Consider the following 25,032-nt stretch of genomic DNA (forward strand, 5'->3'; position numbering starts at 1 on the left):
GAGGCAGACTCCCAAGGAAAGTCAGACTATGCCTTGAGTCTCATTGAAAATCAAGTGCTTCAACAGTGCAGTTTGTGAAAACTAGTAAAATAAAAGAAATGAGAGATCAGGTAAAAGGAAAATAGTGCCCCACCCCATTCCATTTCTAACTTTGGCTAACAGTTTGATCAATATCATCTCTGACAGTCAAGCACCATATGTAAATAATATAACAATATAATGTCAATTTTTTCAGAAATTAACAATGGGGCTTGTGGTTAAATAATGTACTACTTTTACTCTGTCCTAAAATCCACTAAAATAACAATAAAAGGATGGATTTTTTAAAAAATACATAAGGACCAAAACATTTGTCACTGGGAAACAGATGGATAAATAGTAACTAACTTGGCAGAGAGAAATTAAGCCCAGACTTAAGGTAGCTGAAGAAGGCCCAGGAGCAGCCAGTTGGTACTTCAGAACCCCAGAAAGCCTCAGGAATTAAAGACACAGGGTAGGTAGCACGTGTGATGAGGATTAAAGTGAGGCAGAATACAGAAGGGTAGACTGAATGTCTGTATAAACTTGTACATGTCTTTATTAAAGTATGCCCCAGATCTACACACACATACACCTTGTTCAACCAGGCAGCTATCTCTGTAACATGTAGGTTACAGTCAAATGATATTAATATTCATGTAATCAGAGTCTCAGAAGGCCATGTGAGAGATAAAAATCCATTTTTCTAAAGAAAATATACAAATGGCCCACAGGTACACATAAAGGTGCTCAATGTCAGTTATCTTTAGGGAAACCCATAATGAGATATCACCTGACAACTGTTAGAATGACTATTCTCAAAAAAGACAGTAGAAAAGTGGTGGCAAGAATGTGGAGAAAAGGGAACACTTGTGCACTGTTGGTGGGAATGTGACTCGTGGAGCCACTATGGAAAACAGTATAGAGATTCCTCAAAAAATTAAAAATAGAACTACCATATGATCCAGCTACTCCACTTCTATCTATATATCCAGAGGAAATGAAATCATTCTCTTGAAGAGATAGCTACATCTCCATATTCACTGTAGCATTCAAGACATGGAAACAACCTAAGTGTCTGCCAACAGATGAATGAAAAAAGAAAATGTGGTGTATATATGCATATACAGTGGAGTATTATTCAGCCATAAAAAAGAAAGACATCTTGCCATTTATAGCAACATGGGTAAAACCTGAGGGCATTATGCTAAGTGAAATAAGTCAGACAGAGAAAGACAAATTGGGCATGACTTCACTTACATGTGAATTCTAAGAAGCTGAATTCACAGAAACAGAGTGGACTGGTGGGTGGTTGATGAGTAGGAGAGTATATGGGTGAAGGTGGTTAAAGGGTACAAACTTCCAGTTATAAGATGACTAAGTTCTGAGAATGTAATTACAGCATGATGACTATGGTTAACGATACTGTGCTGTATGCACAAACACTGCTAGGAGAATAAATCCTAAAAGTTCTCACAACAACAACAACAATAAAAAAGGTAACTATGTGACATGATGAATGTGTTAACAACCATATTGTGGTAATCATTTTGTACTATGACAAACATTCATCAATATGATGTATATCAAATCATCACTTTGTATATCAATAAAAAAATTTTCAGCTCATCAGGAGCAAAGAAAAGATTCAATAATTTCCAGAAAGAATTACAAAGCAAAAAAGTTCAGATTCAAAGGATCAAGAACCAATATGACATCAGATTTCTCAATAGCAACACTGGAAGCCCCCAAAATTAGGGACAGTGCTTTCAAACATTCTGCAGAAACATGGCTTCCATCTTAGACATCTAAACCTAACCAAGCAAGAAATCATGCGTGATAACAAAACAAAACTATGAGCAGACATTTAAGTTCCCAAATGATGTTTTCAACTAAAATATGAGGGGAAACCAAGAAGACATGGGGTGCAGGAAACAGGGGACCCATCACATAAGCAAAGCAAAGAGAATCTTGCCAAGGGCAGTGAAGGGGAGTCACAGGATGGCAGTTGTGTACTGAGATTTGTAGGTACCCAGTGGAGATTAGAACAGAAGAAAGAGCCCCTAGAACAATGTGCTTTCAGCTCTCCCCTTCCCAAAAAAAGGACATGGACAGATTGCCTAATATTTTCACGTGCGCTGGTTGTATTTGAGAGGAGATTTACACTTCTGGCAGGCAGTTTGAGAATGAGTTAGTAATCATTTCTGCTAAACTACACAGAAACATAAGGAAAGATAAAAGAAGGGAAGAGAGATAGAGTGAGACTCTGTCTTCAAAGTTACTGGAGAAAGCCAATTATTAACTCTAGGAAAACTAAAATTTATAAAAGATATAAAATGTAACCATGCCTTGCCACACTTCACAACTGTGCATAATATTTCTATAGTACCAATAGTGTAATTGGTGAATGTTGATGTAATCAAAATGATAATGCGACATTAAGACAGCATAAAGAGGGGGATGTATCCTGAGGTTGTGGGAGGCAGTTTTAAAAGCACTACATTTTTACCTTCTATAGTAATAAGCCAGTAAATAAGACCCCAAACCAGAAAAAAATCAAGAAATAATGTTGCACACAAGTTATTTAGAAATACAGCAGTAAACAGCAGAAGAAACAGCTTGAAGTTGAAAGAGGTTGCCCCTGGAGACTAGAAATCAAAGCGGGAAGGGGTGGCACAGGAGATAGCTGTTTTTCATTATGAGCTTTGCAAAAGATTTGACTGTTTAAACAATGTACATGTAGAACTTTGATAAAATAATATTAAATTTTAAAAGAGAGGATGACATAAAGCTTTGTGAGCCCCCAAATAAACTAAAGTGAGTCACTAGTCTGACACTAAACTTGAAATGCTTGGCTTCTAAAAGCTGAAACTTTGCTTTTCTATTCCTCATTCTTCTCAGGGGATTAATTCATGGTAAAAAAAAAAAAAAAAAGAAAGAAACTCTGTGAACTACTAATTAATAGCAATTAGTGTCCCTCTTCCTTATGCCCAGTTGCAAATCATTGCTGCCTAACAACTAGGATTGCCAAGCTCATTCTAAGGAGGTGTATAGCTCACAATGTACCTTATAAAAGCCAAGGTGAAAATCTACACTTCTTGTTCTAGTTCCCTTGTGTGACTAAACAAAAGGCATGAATAGCAATGTGACTCTCTGGAGAGCTGAGTGTGTACCAGGTGCAAGGACAGATCGCACTTCATGTTAGTGAATACACCAAGGACTTCATTGCTAAACGACCTCACTCTGCTGAAAAGAATTATTGCCACCAGAGGACCTTTATTAGCAGAAGCAACTAGGAATGAAGGAAAATGCAACATAAAGCAACACAGGCATTTCCAAGAAAACACTGGAAGATCAATAGTTCTTTTGGATTTATCCAAAGAACAGCTCCTCCTCCCCATTTTCAGATCCAGCCAGCACTGGTGTCTGCTGCTTTCTTCATCACACCGGTTTTCCAGATAGATGTTAACAAAGAAGCCTCTCCTTTGTTGCTTGCTTCTGTCTATAAACATTTTTAAGCTAATACTGAGCTTATAATGATGTCCAGTTAGTATGGCATTGCAGTCATAATTCTCATCTATTCCCTAGTTTGGGGGAAACTAAAGTATAATAATGGAATTCTACTGGGCATCCTCTGACTCCCCTCAATTACTTACTTGTGTAAACAGATTCTTGCCCAATGACCATAAATGGTGAAATTTACAATGGGGGTTTCTTTGTCCCCGTTTCAAGTGAGCCCACCAAATACTGGGTTCTCCATCTTCAGTTAGTGAGTTCAGCCACATCTAATTTTACCTACTCCTAACTGCCAATAAGAGAGTATGTCTCCCATTTTGAAACACATCTCCCACAGAGGAACTACAAATGGCTACAGAACAAGCAGTTACACATTATGTGTTATGGAAAGAAATCAATGTGATCTGGGTTTTGAGAAATTCTGGCTGTGGAATGTTTCTGAAAATAATTACGCAGTCACAGCATCCAGTTTGCCATTTCTGAAAACTTGATTTCCATTGTGCTGGCCACTTTGGCATGCTCTCTAATTCTCAGATGGTTCCCATTCATACAACCAAAAACATAAGTGCTAACTGCCTTGCTCTGGACTCTCTTAGTAGGTGTAAACTTTCCATCTGAGGCATGAGGCTCCAGTCCCATGATTCTTGTTAATGTTAATAAATAAAGCTCTATAGTAAAATGTTGGCCAGGGTAAAATAACTCTCAAAACATATGGACTCAAGATGATCATTCACACACAGGCAACAAAGAACCAAATCCAAGAATCTAACTGTTTCATTTTCTTCATAGCTCAGACAGGTTTTCTGCCTCAGATATCTGCAAATAGGTGAAAAGAATGTATCCCTTGACCCTTCTATTCATCAGTTTATGGTTGGGAAAATCATGTTGCACTTTTCCTGTGTAGAGAGATATTGTCAAGGTTAGCATTTTACATCCATCAACACCTGATGTAAGTAAGATACTTACTGAGCATGATAAATGGAGTTCAAATCGTTGGGGACAGACAGGATCTACACATGAAAAACAATTAACAATGATAAGGAAAGTTCCCTAAATGACAAATGAATGAAGCAAATAAAACAACACTAGGAAGGGAGGTACACTGGGCAGGGGAGGTAGATCGGGAGGAAGTGACAATGAGCAGAGCCTTTAAGAAAGTTGGAGATTGAACTAAATGGAGAGACAGCACAGTTCTATAATTTTTAAAGGTATGAACTCTAGAACAAACTACCTGGCTTCAAATCCCAGCTCTGCCACTTAGCAGCCTTGAATAGGTTGCTTAACACTGCTGAGCTTTACCTTCTGCACCTGTAGAAGTGGGATTAAATAGCACCTACCACACGAAGAGGGTGGGGAGATTAAACTCAGTTAAAACACGTAAAGGATTTAGAACAATGTGTAGCGCAGAGCAAGTCCATAGATACAGTTGCTATTCCTATGATTATTATTATGATTATTATAAATATGAGAAGAGAGAAGAGTGGAAAAGGCATTCCTAGAAAGGAAAATATCCCAACAAATCATACTAATAAATTATGAAATCATATTTAATCTCACGATTATGCTGAAGAGAAAAGCTCATGCCACACCCAGCATCAGCAACTTTTCCCATTTGTTCTTGATACTAGTGAACCAGTAATTTGTAAAGGTTAAGTATTTAAACGGTGAGTTTCATTTAAATTACAACTTACCCATAGCTGCTTTGGAAATTTTCACTATTTGCCCAAAACATAGAGTGGAAGCATATGTCATTAATTTAAAAACAGACAGTTCACATATTTGTTTAATGATTTCAGGTCAGACAAGAAGACCCAGGTGCATTGCATGCAGGCATTAGTGCAACACTAAAAAACAAGAAAATGAGGTGCCAAACAGTCCACATGATTTAGAACTCATTCTTCCAGTCACTATGAATGCAAATGTCTCATTTACATAAAATCCACTCATGTTGATGCTAATCAGGAGCAAAGGAGAGGCTATCACTTCTCTTACCCAGCATCAGAGACAGGAAATCAGAATTCAAATTATTCCCATTGGAAATGGTGACAGGATCTTTCAAATTGTTATGTTGATCAGCTTTAATATTTGGATATTAATTCAAGAAATGTTCATTGAATAAAGAGCACTTATCAAGTGCTTACCATGACCCAGGCATTGTCGTAAAGGTTTCTTATGCACTTTTTTCATATAATTTTTTACAACAATCCTAACAAGAAGGTTCCATTATTATCCCCTCAGTTTTTTAAGAACTGAGGCTTAAAAAGAATGAGCAAACTTGCCTACTATCCTATAATGTGTCTATCTGATTTTGAAGCCAGTGACACCTGCTTAATTATTAATTAAGGAGTTTAACCTAATTCCATGGGCTCCCACCTCCATCTCCTCTTTCCCACTTCCATTACTAAAAATAAAGTATCCAAAGAGTGGCTCCTTTTCCTCTAAGTAAGGCAGAAAGTAATACAAGGAAGAATATGGAAGGAATGAGAATGGCACGAGTGACAAAGCCATTGACTTGTCCACCTGAGTACAAAGGAGAAAATCCAATACTTACACTGTCACTACATGCCATTATGCCAACAGTCTAAGCCTAACTAGGAACTACACTGCCACATGAGGTGGAAGAAGAGGGACTGCCTAAGTGTTTTTAGCAAATACTGTAGACAGTTTGAAAGGTCTAATGCAGGCAAATTAAATTTTAGCATTTATAGCCAGATGCCTCTGATAATTTCTCATACTATCAGAGTTCTTAACATGTTTTATTTCAGGCAATCTGTAGGAGTAAGACATAGGAGCGAAGTGAATCAGTGTAGAAACTTGCTGTTCATTCTCTGATTTTTGAGAGCAACGTTTGTTTTCATCTTAGAAAGACTGTTTTGGGATCTTGCATGGGCTCCCAGGCCATTCAGTTGGCAGCTGCTTCTCTCCATTGCTTCTCCCACACACCAGTGGGTCTCAGCTTCACCAAAGACTCCCACACCCTACTTACCTGGGTTCTCATATTCCCACTGCAGTGCAGATCCCCATGAGTTATCCTTTTAATACCGCATCTCTTAATTTCAAGCACCACCCACAAGATTCAGGGGGAACTCACTTCATAAACAAGTTGGGGGTAATTAAAATCAAGTCCAACTTAAGGAAACAACTTTAAAACCTTCATTTAAATATGGTTATTTCCAGAGTTCATGGGAAAAGTTAAAAAACAAAGCAACAAAATACAAAAGTTAAACCCTTCTCAGATGAATCCCATGGAGACTCATCCATATTAGCCCCTGTCTTTCTTTTTCTTCTCTGAGATAGCCTCTTTCTTCAGATCTTTAAATCACAGATCTATACCCACCTTTTTAAGAGAAGCCCATTCCCTAACCACAAGAGTTTATTTTACTTCATGATCAAGCCCCAAGAAACCTGCATTAGAAATGCCCCAAACCTACATTCAGCCACAACTAACACCACGTGGATGGTGAGGTGGAGTGAAGGGGCTTCAGTCCTCTGAGTCTGCTGCCCCCCAAGCCTCATGCTTCCTGGTTCTTCAGCAGAGAAGCACTGCATTAACACACACGCAGCAATTTTCAACAAACATTACCAGAGAATTTTCAGAAAATTACAATCTCAATCTATATTAAGGGGAAAAAAATTTCCTTAAACACAACATACATTGACTTTATTCTCATACTGTATGGGTTTCCCATGGACTCATTCTTATGCCCAGAGGCCAAGCGCAAGAAAAGCAAAGCCTTTTCACACTACTGAGCCAGTTGCCCCTAATTACCATCTTCTGACTACACTAAGGCCCATCCAACACTTTTCCTTCCCTCAAGCTCAGTCAAATTCCTGGACATCTCTCGTACTTATCTCCGTAAATGGAAGGATCAAATGAGGACTTATTTATAAAAACTGTTCTGCAGTCGACAGCAATGTTCTACCACTTCTACTTGAAGGGGAAAAAAGTTATTTTACACAAATAATAATCAAATACAATTTCTTCACATACTTTTATTCTAAAATCACAGCATCTGAAGAGAAAGCCCATGCAGTGGTTCTATGGGTTTTACAAAATACTTAGTGGTGGTTGTTCCCACTGTGCTAAATAACACTTACTTAGCTTAGTAATTTTGTGTGTGTTTATTAGACACAGCTGTCACATGGACACATCCTATCTATAGTAGGTATTTCATGAGTTTCCCTCCACTAGAGTAGCCACAGGCTTCAGAATGCCATAAATGTCACATGTAAAAATGCTCAATATTGCTAATTATCAGAAAAATGCAAATCAAAACTACAATGAGGTATCACCTCATACCAGTCAGAATGGCTATCATTAAAAAGTCCACAAACGATAAATGCTGGAGAGGGTGTGGAGAACCCTCCTACACTGTTGGAGGGAACGTAGTTTGGTGCAGCCATTATGAAAAACAGTATGGAGATTCCTCAAAAAACTAAAAATAGACTTACCATATGATCTAGCAATCCCACTCCTGGGCATATATCTGGAAGGAACTCAATTAGAAAAGATACATGCACCCCAATGTTCATAGCATCACTATTTACAATAGCCAAGACATGGAAACAACCTAAATGTCCATCAACAGATGACTGGATAAAGAAGTTGTGGTATATTTATATAATGGAATACTACTCAGCCAAAAAAAAAGAATAAAATGACATTTGCAGCAACATGGATAGACCTAGAGATCATCATTCTAAGTGAAGTAAGCCAGAAAGAGAAAGAAAAATATCACACGATATCACTCATATATGTAATCTAAAAAAACAAAGAAAGAAAAAAAAGAAGACACTAATGAACTAATCTACAAAACAGAAACAGACTCACAAAAATAAGAAACAAACTTATGGTTACTGGGGGGAAAGGGGGTGGGAAAAAATAAATTGGGAGTTCAAGAATTGTTAATATTAACTACTATACTTAAAATAGATCTTTTAAAAATTTTTTCTATATAGCACAGGGAACTATATTCAATATATTGTAGTAACCTATAATGAAAAAGAATATAAAAACAAATAAATGTATGTATATATATGACTGAAACATTATGTTGTATATCAGAAGTTAACATATTGCAACTGACTATACTTCAATAAATTTGAAAAAACATCATAAATATTCATTTTCTTTCTAGTCCAGAATCCCCTGCTTCCTTGTCTGTTTCTTCTCTTTTTCTTACTTGTCTTATTTCCTTTCCCCATCTCTTCCCCCTTTCTGCTACTATATTTCCCCTCAGGATATTTGAAAACTAACAGCTGGAAACAAACCTGAAAGCACCTCAATTACACAAAACTAAAATTGAGAACCTGGGCCTTCCCCAGATCCTTGAAAGTCAATGACTGCAAAGCAATGAACAAAACATTGAGCTGGCTATTGCTTTTAGAGACCTAAGTTGATTTAATGTCTAAGAAACATTTTTAAAAACCCATGGATGGGAAGAATAATGGAAGCCTGTCAGAGAAATTAAAGAGTAGTTCCATTATTAGGTGGTTCTTAACAGAAGTACAGAGGGAATAATTTGAAAGATGTGCACAATCTTGGTGGTAACCTGACAGGACAGAAATTATTTATCCAAACCAAGAGTCAGGAAACCAAGGGCCACGGACCAGCCCCAGGCAACTGCTTACTTCTGTTAATAAAGTTTTACTGGAACAGAACCACGCCCATTTAGCTACATTTTGCTCACAGCTACTTTTGCAGTGCAAAGACCAAGTTGAGTAGTTTTGACAGAATCTGTGGTCCATAAAGCCTAAATTACTTACATCTGGCCCTGCAGAAAAACTAATCTAATATTTGGAAAACTTGTGTCCAACATTAATTAATATGAACAGAAATCAATCTCTAAAAGTATTTTCATCATCAAATTTTTATCTTGTATTTGGAAGTTGCCACTACTATTGTGATTGTCTTAACATGTTGAGTCTATATCCTAAAGTGTTTATCAGTAGTTAAAAAGAGTGATGTTCAGTCTTTTTCACAAGTGGGACATGTGAAAATTGGCATTTGACTTAGTCATTGCCAAATCTATCAGCAGAACCTTGCGCAGTCTTCTTGGAGATATTTTTAGTGCTGTGTCTGATTGTGAGAAGCCATAACATTCCAACAACCTGAATGCAGTAGTTGAGTACAGAGCCAAATCTCACTGGTTCAAATTCTGATTCTACAATTAACAGCTGTGCCTCAGTTTCCTTGTCCATAAAAGAGGGATAATAATAGTTTCTCCCTGATAGGTAAACATATCTAGAATAGTGCTGGACAATATGTGCTTAATTAGCACTCCATAAATATTAGCCATAATTATGATTATTTGAAGGTATGCTTTCACTCTGTCCTGAAACATGTGTTGTGTACTCCAGGATAAGAGTTACTTAACTTTTCCTTATAATTCTGGAATTGATTGTGTGTTCCACATGATGGTTTCATGTCAAGCATGGCTATGTCCTAAAATTAACCCCTTGGTCAATCAGTAAGTAGAGCATCCACCACATACAGAGCATGAAAACTGTGGGGATACAAATTAAGCATAAGATATAGTCAGGCCCCTGATAGAATTAGTTGCATTGATATCTTGGGGAATGGATCTATCTACCCATGACACAAGCAAACAGAAAAGAAACAGTGATTATCCTCTGACATTCTTCCAGGTGAAAGGGGATGGGGAAGTCAGAACATCTTTAATATGGAAAGAGGCATGACAGTCCTATTGTAATTAGTCTGTGTCACTCAACTTAACCATTTTTGAAAATTCAGAGGGAAGAGAGAGCTCAATGAAGCCCACAGTGATCATATGAGAAAGACTTCATGAACAAGGAGAAATATGAGTTGATGTGAATAGTAGAGAGAGCATGAGGGAACTTGTAAAACGAAGAATCACAAATGAAGTGCTCCTGGCAGGGCAGTGGACAGACCACACTAGCTATGGCTGTGGGGTGCAGTGGCCAGGGGTCACATGAAACGTAGACCTGGCCTCAAATCTAATGGCACAAATAATACAAGAGAATGAATGAAGGATATAGAGAGGCTTAGTGTGGGCTTTTTAATAGAAATTGCCAGCCTTTCAAGTTTCATAATGGGGGCATTCGTTTGGTGATATGTGCTGCATTTAAAACCCTCTTCAGCTCATGGTTGGTTGTCAAGTGCAATCCAAACTGTGAGGGCAGGAAAGGAGGTTGGGGTAGGTCACACTGACTTTGAGCAGAACAATGAAATAGCATGTTGAATACTCAACAATCTGTCAGATAGTTCAGAAGAGAATCACATAGAGTCAATGTGGAAAGTTAAGAAGACATGGTCGAAGTGTAAAGAGGGAAGTACGTAACATGGAGACAGGGAAGACTTCCAGAGTGAGAACAGAAGTCAGTAACAGACCAGCCACAGGGAAGGAACAGGGGTAGGGGAATTAAAGATCACCCAAGGGCTGCCCCAGAGGACTTTAGGAATAATGATGCCCTTGGCCACCATTAGAAAGTGGCAAAGTGTACAGGCTCCACACTGACACTTCCAGTTCTCTGCAAGGGCACTGCAGGAATGAGCTGTCAGAACAATGACTTTACAGACAATGCATATAAATGTCTACCAAATTCCTTTCACGTCAGCTTCAAAAGACTGGTCATAGCTCCAGTGTTTCTCATGGCATCCGAAACTCATTATCTTGAAAATATTTCCTATAAAACTGAAACTACAGTCTGTATGTGGGAAGCTGACTCAGAGCCAAGCTAAGCCTTTGGCAGCAGTTTGAGGACAACCACCTACTGCTGCAGAGTCAGCTCTTCTCACAATGTGTATTTCGTTAAAAAGAAAATTTTGGTGCGCTGAACACACTTCCAGCTACACCCACGTTCCAAAATTTCTTGTGTGACCAACCCATTACTCCACAGTCCCTGAATAATCCGAAGGCCACAGAACAGAAGGGAAGGACTCCGACACCCAATGGGGTGATCATGGTGTGAAGGAAAAGGTGGGAGCATGTGTCTGGAATTTACCAATTCATGGCAGATCTGATTCTTTCTTTTTAAACAATCCCTTGCAAGTAAATGTTGCCTTTCAGATTTCTCCCTTTCTCGCTACTCCCTAAGGTGGCATCTGGCCAAATTTAGGGGTTAAAAGATGTTGAGGTGGCAGGAAGGGTGCACTAGATCTGTGTACTTGGGTTCTTATACTCGCCTCAGGCTCCATGGCAATGCAGCTATTGGAGGGCCTGGCCCTTCTGATGGAGCGTAAGAGAGATGAGGAAAGAGGTGTTGGCCTCTTCTTCAACCAAAAACATAACATCGCTTTCCTGCTTCACAAGCTTCATTGCACCAAGGTGAGCGATGCCCAACAGACGGCAGAGTAATGGTAGCCTCTCTGCCACACTAGTGGCAATGCCTGCTGGCTTGGAAGTGCCCAGCAGAGGGCGCCACAGTGCTCAACTGTCTGCCTAGAATCCAGGGAGGTGAGTCTGGGCCAGGAAAATACAGGATCAAATACGTTGCTGACATTCATGAACTCATTTGACTCAAACTTCCTGAGTTCTTAGAAAAAAATATTCAGTTGGGTTTTTAAGAGGCTTGAAGCTCTGTAATGTCCGACGGGGGTAAAAGCCATAATACAAGTTATGTAAATAACTGCACTGTCGTGACTTTAGGTAGGATCTCACTGTTGGCATAGTCACCATTTTTAATGGAAGAGCCTGTTCCCAGCCTCTGCTTCACTACCACCGCTGACCCAGCCCCTCTTTCTACCTTCTTAGGGCTGCTCCACAGCTCAGCTGTCTTGAACTCCACTTCCTAAGGTCTAGGACTTGGGACATATTTTTGAGGGAGAAGGGCCTCACACTCTTTATATATGTATATATATATATATTTTTTTTTTAATTCATTTGAAACTTCAGAGGTTTACCCAGGTTATAATAACAGTAACGGCTAACATTTGCTGAGTTCTTACATTGTGCTCAGCACATTTACATACGTAATACAGCAACACTTGGAAACAGACGTTTTCCCTCTACCTTTCCATATATGAGGACTGAGGCACAGAGAGGTTAATTAGCTTGTTTTAGGTCACATTGCCAGTAAAGTGGCAGAATGAGACTACAAACCCAGGCATTCTGATTCCAGAGCTATTTTCTTTTCTTTTTTTTTTTAAATATTTTTATTGAAGTATAGTCACTTTATAATGTTGTATCAGTTTCTGGTGTACAGCACAATACTTCAGTCATATAGGAACATACATATATTCATTTTCATATTCTTTTTAACCATAAGTTACTACAAGATATTAAATATAGTTCCCTGTACAATAGATAGAAACATACATACACACACACACACATACATACAGATACAAACATATTTACATAAACATATATAGATGGTGGATGGATGGATGGATGTTTAGATGGATGGGCAGACAGACACACCCTTTCGTGATTCCTGGACAATTAAAAGGAAGCAATACTATAAGTAGATTTTTAGACCATAATATGTGGGAAGCACTTCAGGGACCATGTAGTACAGTGACTTTCAAATGGACTGAGTCTCTCCAGGGGGCAGACTTGAGGTGTGCCACGTAGGTTAGGGGAGCAGGTAGTGGGCAAGTCAGCAGGGCTCAGAGCCCCTCTATCCCTGACACGACCTGAACAACTCTGTGTTTGTCTGTTTTATGCACTGGGATTCTATGCAAGATTTTTTTATATAAAGAATTATGCTGTTAAAAATAATTTGAGAATCATTGTTATCTATCCCAATACTCTCTTGAAATGAGAAAACTGAGGCCCGGCTTCATCTGGGTCACACAGCAAGGCTGTGGCAAAATTGAACCAAGCACTCACTCTCCTAACTTACTTGTGGAAAACATGGAAAGGTAAATTTCAACATTCCATCAGGAGCTACTGTTGAGGAAACTGACTCTTATTTTTTTTTCTAATTTTTTTATTGAGGTATAGTTGTTGTACAATATTGTGTAAGTTTCAAGTGTACAAGAAGGTGATTCAAAATTTTTAGAGTATATTCCATTTTTGGCTATTATAAAATATTGGCCCTGTGCTGTGCAATATATGCTTGTAGCTTATTCATTTTATACACAGCAGTTTGTACCTCTTAATCTCTTGCACCTATCTTGCCCCTCCCCTCTTCCTTCTCTGCACTGGTAACCGCTAGTTTGTTCTCTGTATCTGTGGGTCAGTCTCTGTTTCATTATATTCATTTTGTTTTATTTTATTTTTAAATAGATTCCACCTATAAGTGATAACATACACTATTTGTCTTTGACTTATTTCACTAAGCATAATACCCTCCAGGTCCATCTATGTTGTTGTAAATGGCAAAATTTCATTCTTTTTTATTGTTGAGTAGTATTCCATTGTGTGTGTGTATACATATATACATATATATATCATGTCTTCTTTATCCATTCATCTGTTGATGGACACTTAGTTTGCTTCTGTATCTTGGCTATTGTAAATAATGCTGCTATGAGCTTTGGAGTGCATATGTCTTTTCAAATTAGTGTTTTCATTTTTTTCAGATATATGCCCAGAAATAGTATATATCCTGCCCCTGCTACCAATTACCTGCTTCCTGCCCCTTGATTAGGAGTTTTTCCTGTGGTCTACTTGACTATTTTACTCAAATAAGAGAACCGTCCACTAGCACTATGTCTGATACTATGGGCAGGACTGCTGGACAGAGAAGAAAGACTTCTTCGGCAGTCTTCATCCTAGGTCAGCTTGTCCTCTTAGGCATCAAAGAAGGACTGCTTTGCTGCCAGAGAGTTCCTAGTAAGTACAGATATTGTGCTGCAAGGAGAACATACAGGCACAGCTCTCCTGCAGGCTGTCTGGGTAATTCAAAATGGAAGGTGTACTGTGGTGAAGCCAACTGACAGGCTCAGAAACCTAGTGTGCTGTCCCAGTCCCATCAAGAGGGACTCTGTGTCACAGGAACAGACTCGTAAGATTAAACAAACACACAGATACTTGAATACACATACACACACCCCACAATGCCCACTTATTAATTCACAATGAGAAATTCTGCTTTCAAGCAGACTGAATTGCACACGTCTACAAAGTGTCATCTTCTTTCCTAATAAACAAGATGTGCACAGAGCAGGTGATCAGTATATATCTATTTAATTAATGGGAGAAATCAAATTATACGTAGAATGTCAAGTCACCGACTTACAGGGAGGAACACAACTCTCAAGAATACTGAATGATCATACGGTCAGCACATTCATTCCCTGTAAACAAATGACTTATGTGGGATGCCACGTGATCTGAAGGTTGCTGGGAAATTATGGAATTAGAATTGAGAGACACAGGTATCATCTTGAGAAACAACTCTCAAGAAAGTAAGATTAAGGCCTGTTCATCTAATACTGGCTTAGTCCCAACAAGGAAAACATAATGCCCGAGTGCACTAGAGACCCCTCTCCCCCTTGATGAGGCTGGACGGGCCCTGCTCTCACTGCCCCAAGTTCTCCTTCTGTAACTCCATGTCTAGCCAGACCCATTCTGATACACTCAGTCTTTTCCCCCATCAGATCATAGCTGTCTCACCAGCCTGGAGATGGTTCTAACTCTTTCTTCACATTACCCAAGTCTGCTCAGATCCCTCATGTATTAATCTTAAATGTCAAGCTTTCAAAAGCAGTCTAATTTCCCTCATTTTTTGGTTATTTTTGATAAGAAAAGGAAAGAGGGGGAGATAAAACATATTGTAGCCTCTGAGTAGCCGCAATCCAGATTATATAAAATGAATTCTATAAATTTAGAATTATATAGAGAGAAAATTTTTATGCCTGTCAAAGTAAGGTGAAGCACCTTTTATGAGACAATCATTAATATCTGTCACATGTAGACTACTACTGCTTCATTATAAATCAATTCCATATTTGAGCTCTTTGCACTAGTTTGAAAGTATGTTTTTAGATCCTTATCAAGCTACTGAGATTTAAAGTATTTATTCTATCAGTATACTAACCATATAATAAATGTTGTAACAACAAATGTAAGGACAGACTCATCAATATTCTATGCATTAAGAAAACAAAATAGATCACTTTTTAATAATTTCATGTTGCATGCTCCTTCCGCTAAAACTCAATCATCCATCCTTGCGTCTCAAACCTACTGCTCCATCCTAAGTACAGCATGTATCCAAAGAGATGTACCTCACATCACATTTTCTATTTTAACAAACTCCTACTAGCAAATGTGAGTTGTATCTATTCTGAGTCTAAAAAGACTTTCCACTAAGAATATGTACCTTTCTCTAGTTCTATAACAGGCAGAAATATAACCAAAATGTCACAAAGGCAATAGAGAGTCCAGCAGATTGACAAAGAAACAAAAATCCCCTCCTGGATACATCAAGGTCGAGGCCAGTGAAATTCTATCTGAAATTGCCAGCTCTGGGATTTCTCCAAAAACAAATGAAAAGCCTACATAGAGCATGCATTCCAGGGATTATGAACTCATTTTGGCTTATGCTCTTTAAAAAGGTCTACAGCTGCATTCAAAATACATCCAGCTCATCTCTCTAGGCCTGGGGACTGACATGAAGCCAGGAGCCCCAGCTGGGACATACAGGCAGGAATCAATTTAAGCCCTTCTGGCAGGACGTGGGGTGGTTTGCTATAATGAATGTTAAGGAGGGATACCAGACCATGGAGAATTGGGTGTTTATCTTTCCTGAATATTAAAGAGATGATAAATCAATGGATAAAAGTATATAGGAGACTCTCAGAAAAGCTATTGTTCATGCAGGGTAGATGCTATGTCAGTTTGACAATGAAGACTTAATAAAAATAAATCAGGGTTTGAGGGCTGGAGAAGTCCTGACTGTGCTATTGAGAGGAGAAAGATCACCTAGGGCTTCAAGCTGGGACTTAACAACAGAAGAGAGGGGGCATTCATTTGTAGACACTTCAACATCGCGAAGCAACAAAGCTCCCCAAGTTCTTAGAATTCTATGGGTTTCTTAGTAACTACTGCCAAGGGAGATAATAATTGTATTGGAGAACCATAATTCAAAAGTAAAAATGATAGAGGAGGGGATATTTAAAGCCTGAAATTGGTTTTATAAGCACCAAGTGAAGTGATCTATAAATACAGTTATAATCCAGATGTGCCTGTTCAGGTTATGAGAATTCACATTTATGAGGCATTTCATGTAATATTCCTTCCTTTGGCTTCTGAGGCATTTCAGAATTGGATTTGGATTTCCTTCACCTCCTCAGCCACACACGGTCATCTTTGCTCACGTAGTTAGCTCATATTGCATTAAATTTTCCTCTCAGGAAACTTTGGTTTTGCTAATTTAAGCAACAGAAATAATCTCAGGCCATTTATGATGTCAACTTGTTTAATGAATGTAACATCATATGCATTATTTTCATTGCTTTCCTTTGTCTTTGAATTGTGTTTATTATTGTTATATGTTTGCTTGTTTTGCTTGTTTGAGCTATACTGCTATCTTGTAATAGTAATACTAATATATAACTTTTTCAGCATTGACAATGTGTAAACCACTATGCCAAGCACTTAGCACATACTGTTAATCCTCACGCATCCTACAAGGTAGGAATTGTCATTATCCCCATTTATCAAATGAGGAATCTGGAGCACAGATTAAGTAATTTATTCAAGATTACAGAGTTAGTAAGTGGCAGAACTGGCATGTTTGGTTTTTCACTGTAGTCTTAAGTATACTACGATAAGGGATAAAAATTGCTTAACAAGAGCAAGTAGACAGCAATTGTCCAATTAATGAAGGGAAAACACCCTGTAAGGGTCCATTGTGACAATTTACTCTAAAAACTATTAAAATAATTGTGCCCAGTTTAATGGAATACTGTGTTATTTTAATCTAAGTAAATGTTAATTTGAGGGCTCAAAAACATATCACATAATAAAACATGTACAAGGATCTGAATGGTGAAAATTATAAAATGCTGATTTTAAAAAATCAAAGAACATCTAAATAGAGAAATGTACCATATTCACACATTGGAAAACTCAGCAGAGTAAAGGTAGCAGTTCTCCCCAAATTGATCTATAGATTTAGGAGAATTTGTATCAAAATCCCAGCAAGGTTTTTTATAAACATAAACAGCTTATTCTAAAATTTATATGGAAAGACCAAAAAATTAAAATAACTGAAACAATTTTGAAAAAAGTACATAAAAAGCCTTGGCCAATACCAAGGCTTACTATTAGCTGCAGTAATCCAAACAGTTACTACTGTTGGAAGGAAAGACACATAGATCAATCCCAGAACAGCAAACCAGAATGGCCCATATAAATATGCCCAATTGATTTTTGACAAAGGTACAAAAGCAACTCAATGAAAGCATAGCCTTTTCAACAAATAGTACTGGAGCAATTAGAGATCATGGGCAAAAAAAAAAAAGAAGAAGAAACCACACACAAACTTCATACCTTATGCAAAAATTAACACACAATGGATCATGGAATTAAATGTAAAATGTAAAACTATAAAACTTAGAGGGGAAAAAAAGGAGAAAATCTTCAGGACCTAAAGCGAGGCAAAGAGTTCTCAGACTTGATATCAAAAATGCAGTCCATAAAAGGAAAAGTTGATAAAGTGGACTTCATCAAAATTTAAAATGTTTCCTCTGCAGAAGACCCTGTTAAGAGGATAAGAATACAAGCTATAGACCAAGAGAAAATATTTGCAAACTACAAATACCTATCAGACAAAAGACTAGTATTTAAATTACAGAAAGAACTCTCAAAATTCAATTAAAAAAAGATCCAATTAGCAAATGAGCAAAAGATATTTCAAATGGTAAATATGTTAACATCATTAGCAACTACGAAAATTAAAATTAAAACCAAAATGAGATATGAATACACACCTATGAGAATCATTAAAATAAAAAATAGCAACAACATTAAATATTAGCAAGGGTGTACAGAAACTCTATCGCTCTTGTATTGCTGGGGGGAATGTAAATTGTCAAAGCTCCTCTGGAAAAAATGTTTGGCAATTTCCTACAAAATTAGAAACTGCACGTGCACTTGTCACATGACCCAACAACTGCACTCTCGGGCACTTATCCCATAGAAATGAAAACCTATGTTCACACAACAATCTATACATGAGTGTTCACAGCAGCTTTTCCACAACAGGCAAAAACAGGAAATAATTCAAATGTCCTTCAGTGGGTGACTGGTTAAACCAACTGTGACACATCCTATCATGGAACAGTACCTAGCAATAAAAAGGGATAAACAATTGATACAGGGAACAATTTAGACTGGATCTCAGGGGAATTAGGCTGAGTGAGGGAGGGGGAGCCAATTCCTAAATTTTACATACTGCATTATTCCATTTATACAACATTTTTGAAGTAACAAAATTATAGAAATGGAAAACAGATTCATGGTTGCCAGGGGTTAGGGATGGTGGAAATAGAGATATGTCACAACAAGGGGATAATAAAAGGGAGCCTCGTGATGACAGGACAGTCTTGCATATGAATTGTGGTGACTGTTACACAAATACCCACATGATAGAACTGAATACAACCATACACACACACACACACACACGAGTGCATATGTCTTGATTGTACCAATGTCAAGTTCCTGGTTTTGGTGCTGTATTTTAGCTGTGGAAAAGGTTACCATCAGGGAAAACTGGGTGAAAGGTATACAGGACCTCACTGTACATTTTGGGGCAACTTCTTGTCAATCTATAATTACTTCAAAACAAAAATTTAAAACAAAACATGAAATTTTTCCCCATTTAAACTATTGGTCATTACATTTTTGAATTACAACGATTTATCCCTTTAAGGATTTTGTTCAGGAATAAATTACCCTTGCAAAACAGAGGAAGACAGTTCAGATAAAAAGCTATCCTTTTCCTTTGAGCAGAATGTTCCCTAGAGGGATTTGGGATAAGATGCAAAATACATTATATGCTGGGTTCCCCTCCCTGAAGCACCCATGCCAACTCCCAACATTTTAATACCAGGGAAACCAAACTCCATTAACACTAAGGACAACCTTGAGAAGAAAATATGTCACTGAAAAACAACACTCAGACTGAGAAATTTAAATATGCATTACGGTTTTCATTAAGAATCAAACACAAATCTTAAAAACTTTAAAGCAAATTCAAAAATCACTGTGTAACAAATTAAAAATTCACCATCAGCAAAACTTCCCCTATAAGCCATATGGCACTGTATTGCTGTATCTGTAGAGGTACAGCTGTAGAGACAGATAGGGAGAGACATACAGAGCTTATAGATAGACCTGGATCTAGATCTGGGTATGTTCTCATTTGTCATAAACAACATCGTTTTTAAGAAAGATTATCTGGCTCCCACCATCAGGAGGTGGTTGAGTCCTGAGATGGGAAGACTCCTCAAGAGTTTATGGGAAAAGGGTTAAAAACAACTCCTATATGGATCCTACTGTGCTTTTAACAAACATCACTTGAAAGATTTGATAGTAAGTTAAGTTCGGAACATACAGATCACACTTATCTTTCACGTTTGTGTGACTATAAAAATTAAGAGAAATTTGGCAAAACTCAGAGGACACGTTCTCAACCGTTTGGTGTCACATATAAACATCAACATGTGTCTGGATTTTTTAACTAAACCATTCTATGGTAGTTAACTATAGCCTCCTGAAAGATGGTCTCAATCATCACAATAATAAAAACAATAATTATTTGAAAATAATACATTGAAATCAGAGGCCATCTAGCTCTCTGTAAATGACAACGATGTCTGCTTAAATACTGTGTGAAAACAGCTTGCGCCTGGAGCTTGCTAAGGAAGCGGGTGGCCATTGCATCATTCCTGCTCATGCACCTTTCACTCCAGGGAGCGACTCAGTGCAGCCTACACTGGTTTGTCATGTTCAGCATTCACTGTGCTTCTTTGTCATAAAATCCAAAGCTCTCCACCATATGGTGTCATTTTTGAAATGTTAATCTGAGCGGAGCCTGTGATGCCAGTTAGGTTCCCAGCTGGTCTCTGTATCGGCTATTTCACACACATTAGCCCTATTTTGAATTAAACTAAATTAGAGAATAAAATGAGATATTGTCATGCAAAGTCAGGCAATATTATTTGACATCTGCACCATCTCTGAAAGCTGTATTGATGGTTACTTTAAAATTTAAGCTAAAGAGGAAAGAACATACAAACAATAAATTAGGGCCAGATAACATACTGGTGTAGCTTAAGATAATTAATAGTAATAATAATAAATTATGATGATGTTACATGAAGAAAAGCCTCTATCCACAGTCCACCTGCATTTAAGGCCAGAGACTAGAAGGACAACTGCTTTGTGTAAAACATATACACACCCAAATCTTGTGTCTGCCTGGCTAAGGAAACAGCCATTTAGATGGGTATGGGTCAGAAATGCACCTTTTTTTTTCTCTCTCTGTCATTTCAAAGGGCATTATTTGAAAGCAGAGAGATGAATAAAAGGAATTAACCCTGCTTTGCATAATAATTTAACATACAAGTCTATTGCAAGAGAGAAAAGTTGCTAATAACTACATGGGGTTGGGAGTGACTAAATTTCCTCATTCTCCTTTGTCTTTAGACTGTCCTTTCCTTGAGAATCAGTATTTGTCCCTGGCAAGTGTGCGCGTGCATGTGTGTGCGTGTGTGTGTGAGAGTATGCATTCATGAGCACCAGGATGTGTTCACGTGCACCAACGTATAAACAGGTACTTTCTGGAAAATTAGAAACAAAAATTTATCTCCATAACTTACCCTGGGAAAGACCTTGAAAAGGGCAGACTTGGAACACCAAAACTCCCCACCATCCCTCACTTGCATATTTTCCACAGGACTTGGGAAATCAAAGGTCATTAGAAACTGCTGCTGTAGTGGCAGAGCCTAATTTCATCCCAAATCTCCAGACATAGGGAAAGGCTTTGCTGTGAAGAGAGAAATGGGTCCATCCTGCACAGAGCCTCGGTGAGTTAGGAAGGTTTCCTGCAGGGTCAGGGGAGATTTGCTCAAGGAGGTTTGAAGAGCAGATCTCACAGAGTAGGTTAGACCCGAGGTCAGAGGGACAAGGGCAGGAATTTGGGGGTGCCTCTGCGAGGACCACCTGTGAAATCTGTTTGGAGGCTTTCCTTTTGAATGCTTTCTTTGGACAGTATTAAATGCCTTTCTGAGTAAATTCCCTTTAATGAGGCCCCAACTCTTAGTGACATCTAGTTCACCCATTCAACTGGGTGTCCTGGTGGTACAATGGGAAATAACAGCAGGAGATGAGATGAGTCACATATATTCCCCTCCTTCCTCCCACCCTCCTACCCAAACCCTCGCCTCATCAAGGAGGTCTGCTGTCCCGAGTTCCAGGGCCCAAACTGATGAGAAGTGATTAGAGGCTGTGTTATGGACTGAATATTTATGTTCCCCTCAAAATTCATATGTTGAAACTCTAAACCCCAGTTTGATGGTATAGGAGGTGGGAGGTGATAAGGGGTTATATTAGGTCATGAGACTAGGGCCTTCATAATGGGATTAGCACCCACATAAGAAGAAGTTTCTCTCTCTCTTTCTGTCTATACACACACACACACACACCCCTCTGGGAAAGTCTGGGTGAGCACAGTGAAAAGGGAGCCATAAAAGCCAGGAAGAAGGCTCTCACCAAGAACTGTATCTGCCAGCAGGCTGATCTTGGACTTCCCAGCCTCCAGAATGGTGAGAAATAAATGTCTGTTGTTTAAGCCACCCAGTCTATAGTGTTTTGTTTTAGCAGCCCCAGCTAACTAAGACAGATTGTAACTCAGAAAAGAAGCAGTGGTGAAACAGAGTACTGAGATCAGATTTGATGTAATTTCCTTCACTTCCAAGCACACTATATGGATGGTATAGTGGCCAGTTGCCAATTGTCTTAATCAGTTCAGCTGCATTATATTTGAACAACAATACTAAGAGGTAGATATAATCATTTACCTCATTTTATAGATGAATGAAGAGGCTTGGTTAATTCACTTGTCCATGATCAAAGAGATGGAAAGTAGTAAATTCTAGATTTGAAAACAGGTTTGACTCCATTCTTAGAAACAATGAACAGTACATATATGTAAATTAAAAAATATATGTGCAGTAAAAAAAAATGATCTATCAAGCCATGAAAAACATAGAAGAAACTTAAAAAACATATTACTAAATCAAAGAAGCCAGTATGAAAAGGCTACAAACTGTACAATTTAAACCAAATGACATTCTGGAAAAGGCACAGCTACAGAAACAATAAAAAGATCGTGCTTTCCAGGAGCTTGGGGAGAGGGAGGGAGGGAGGAATGAATAGACAGAGCACAGAGCACTTTTAGGGCAATGAAATTATTCTGTATGATACTATAGTGGTGGCTACATGTCATTATGCAGTTGTCAAAAACCCACAGAATGTACAACATCAAGAGTGAACCCTAATGTAAACTATGGACTTTGGCTGATAATAACGTGCTCATGTTGGTTCATCTATTGTACCAAATATGCCAGACTGATGAGGGATGTTGAGGGTAGGAAAGTATATATGCATGGGTGAGGAGGGCAATGTGTGAATTCTGTATTTGCTGCTCAATTCTATTGTGAACCTGAAACTGCTCTAAAAAAAATAAAGTCTATTTTTTAAAAAAGGCTATATCTAAGAGATAAGGCACTATTAGGAATTTTAGACTGTATTTTAGCTCTCTGAAAATAGAACCCTCTCCTTAAAAAACACAGATCTGTTTTTTAAAACATTTTTTATTGATTTATAATCATTTTACAATGTTGTGTCAAATTTCAGTGTAGAGCACAATTTTTCAGTTATACATGAACATATATATAATTCATTGTCACAATTTTTTCTCTGTGAGTTACCATAAGATCTTGTATATATTTCCCTGTGCTACACAGTACAATCTTGTTTACTTATTCCACATTTTGAAACCCCAGTCCCTTCCCACCCCCCATCCCCCTGGCAACCACAAGTTTGTATTCTATGTCTATGAGTCTGTTTCTGTTTTGTATTTTTGTTTTTTTGGTTTTTTTTAGATTTCGCATATGAGCAATCTCATATGGTATTTTTCTTTCTCTTTCTGGCCTACTTCACTTAGAATGACATTCTTCAGGAACATCCATGTTGCTGCAAATGGTGTTATGTTATCAGTTCTTATGGCTGAATAGTATTCCATTGTATAAATATATCACTTCTTCTTTATCCAGTCAGCTGTTGATGGACATTTAGGCTGTGTCCATGTCTTGGCTATTGTAAATAGTGCTGCTATGAACATTGGAGTGCAGGTGTCATCCTGAAGTAGGATCCCTTCTGGATATATGCCCAGAAGCAGGATTCCTGGGTCATATGGTAAGTCTATTCCTAGTCTTTTGAGGAATTTCCATACTGTTTTCCACAGTGGCTGCACCAAACTGCATTCCCACCAGCAGTGTAGGAGGGTTCCCTTTTCTCCATAGCCTCTCCAGCATTTGTCATTTGTGGACTTTTGAATGATAGCCATTCTGACTGGTATGAGGTGATACCTCATTGTAGTTTTGATTTGCATTTCTCTGATAGTGATATTGAGCATTTTTTCATGTGCCTATTGATCATTTGTATGTCTTCCTTGGAGAATTGCTTGTTTAGGTCTTCTGCCCATTTTTGGATTGGGTTGTTTATTTTTTTCTTATTAAGTCATATGAGCTGCTCATATACTCTGGAGATCAAGCCTTTGTCGGTTTCATTTGCAAAAATTTTCTCCCATTCCGTAGGTTGTCTTTTTGTTTTACTTATTATTTCCTTTGCTGTGCAGAAGCTTGTAAGTTTAATTAGGTCCCATTTATTCTTGCTTTTATTTCTATTTCTTGGGTAGATTGCCCTAGGAGAGCATTTTTGAGATGTATGTCAGATAATGTGTTGCCTATATTTTCTTCTAGGAGGTTTATTGTATCTTGTCTTATGTTTAAGTCTTTGATCCATTTTGAGTTTATTTTTGTGTATGGTGTAAGGGAGTGTTCTAGCTTCATTGCTATACATGCTGCTGTGCAGTTTTCCCAACACCATTTGCTGAAGAGACCGCCTTTATTCAATTGTATATTCTTGCCTCCTTTGTCGAAGATTAGTTGACCAAAAGTTTGTGGGTTCATTTCTGGCTCTCTATTCTGTTCCATTGGTCCATATGTCTGTTTTTGTACCAATACCATGCTGTCTTGATTACTGTAGCTCTGTAGTATTGTCTGAAGTCTAGGAGGGTTATTCCTCCAGCCTCTTTCTTTTTCTTCAGTAATGCTTTGGGAATTCTAGGTTTTTTGTGGTTCCATATAAATTTTATTATGATTTGTTCTAGTTCTGTGAAATATGTCCTGGGTAATTTGATAGGGATTACATTAAATCTGTAGATTGCCTTGGGCAGTGTGACCATTTTAACAATATTGATTCTTCCAATCCAAGAGCATGGGGTATCTTCCCATTTTTTAAAGTCTTCTTTAATTTCCTTCATCAATAG

The sequence above is a fragment of the Camelus bactrianus genome, chromosome 5, assembly GCF_048773025.1.
Source record: "Camelus bactrianus isolate YW-2024 breed Bactrian camel chromosome 5, ASM4877302v1, whole genome shotgun sequence".
In the NCBI taxonomy this organism is placed as follows: domain Eukaryota; kingdom Metazoa; phylum Chordata; class Mammalia; order Artiodactyla; family Camelidae; genus Camelus; species Camelus bactrianus.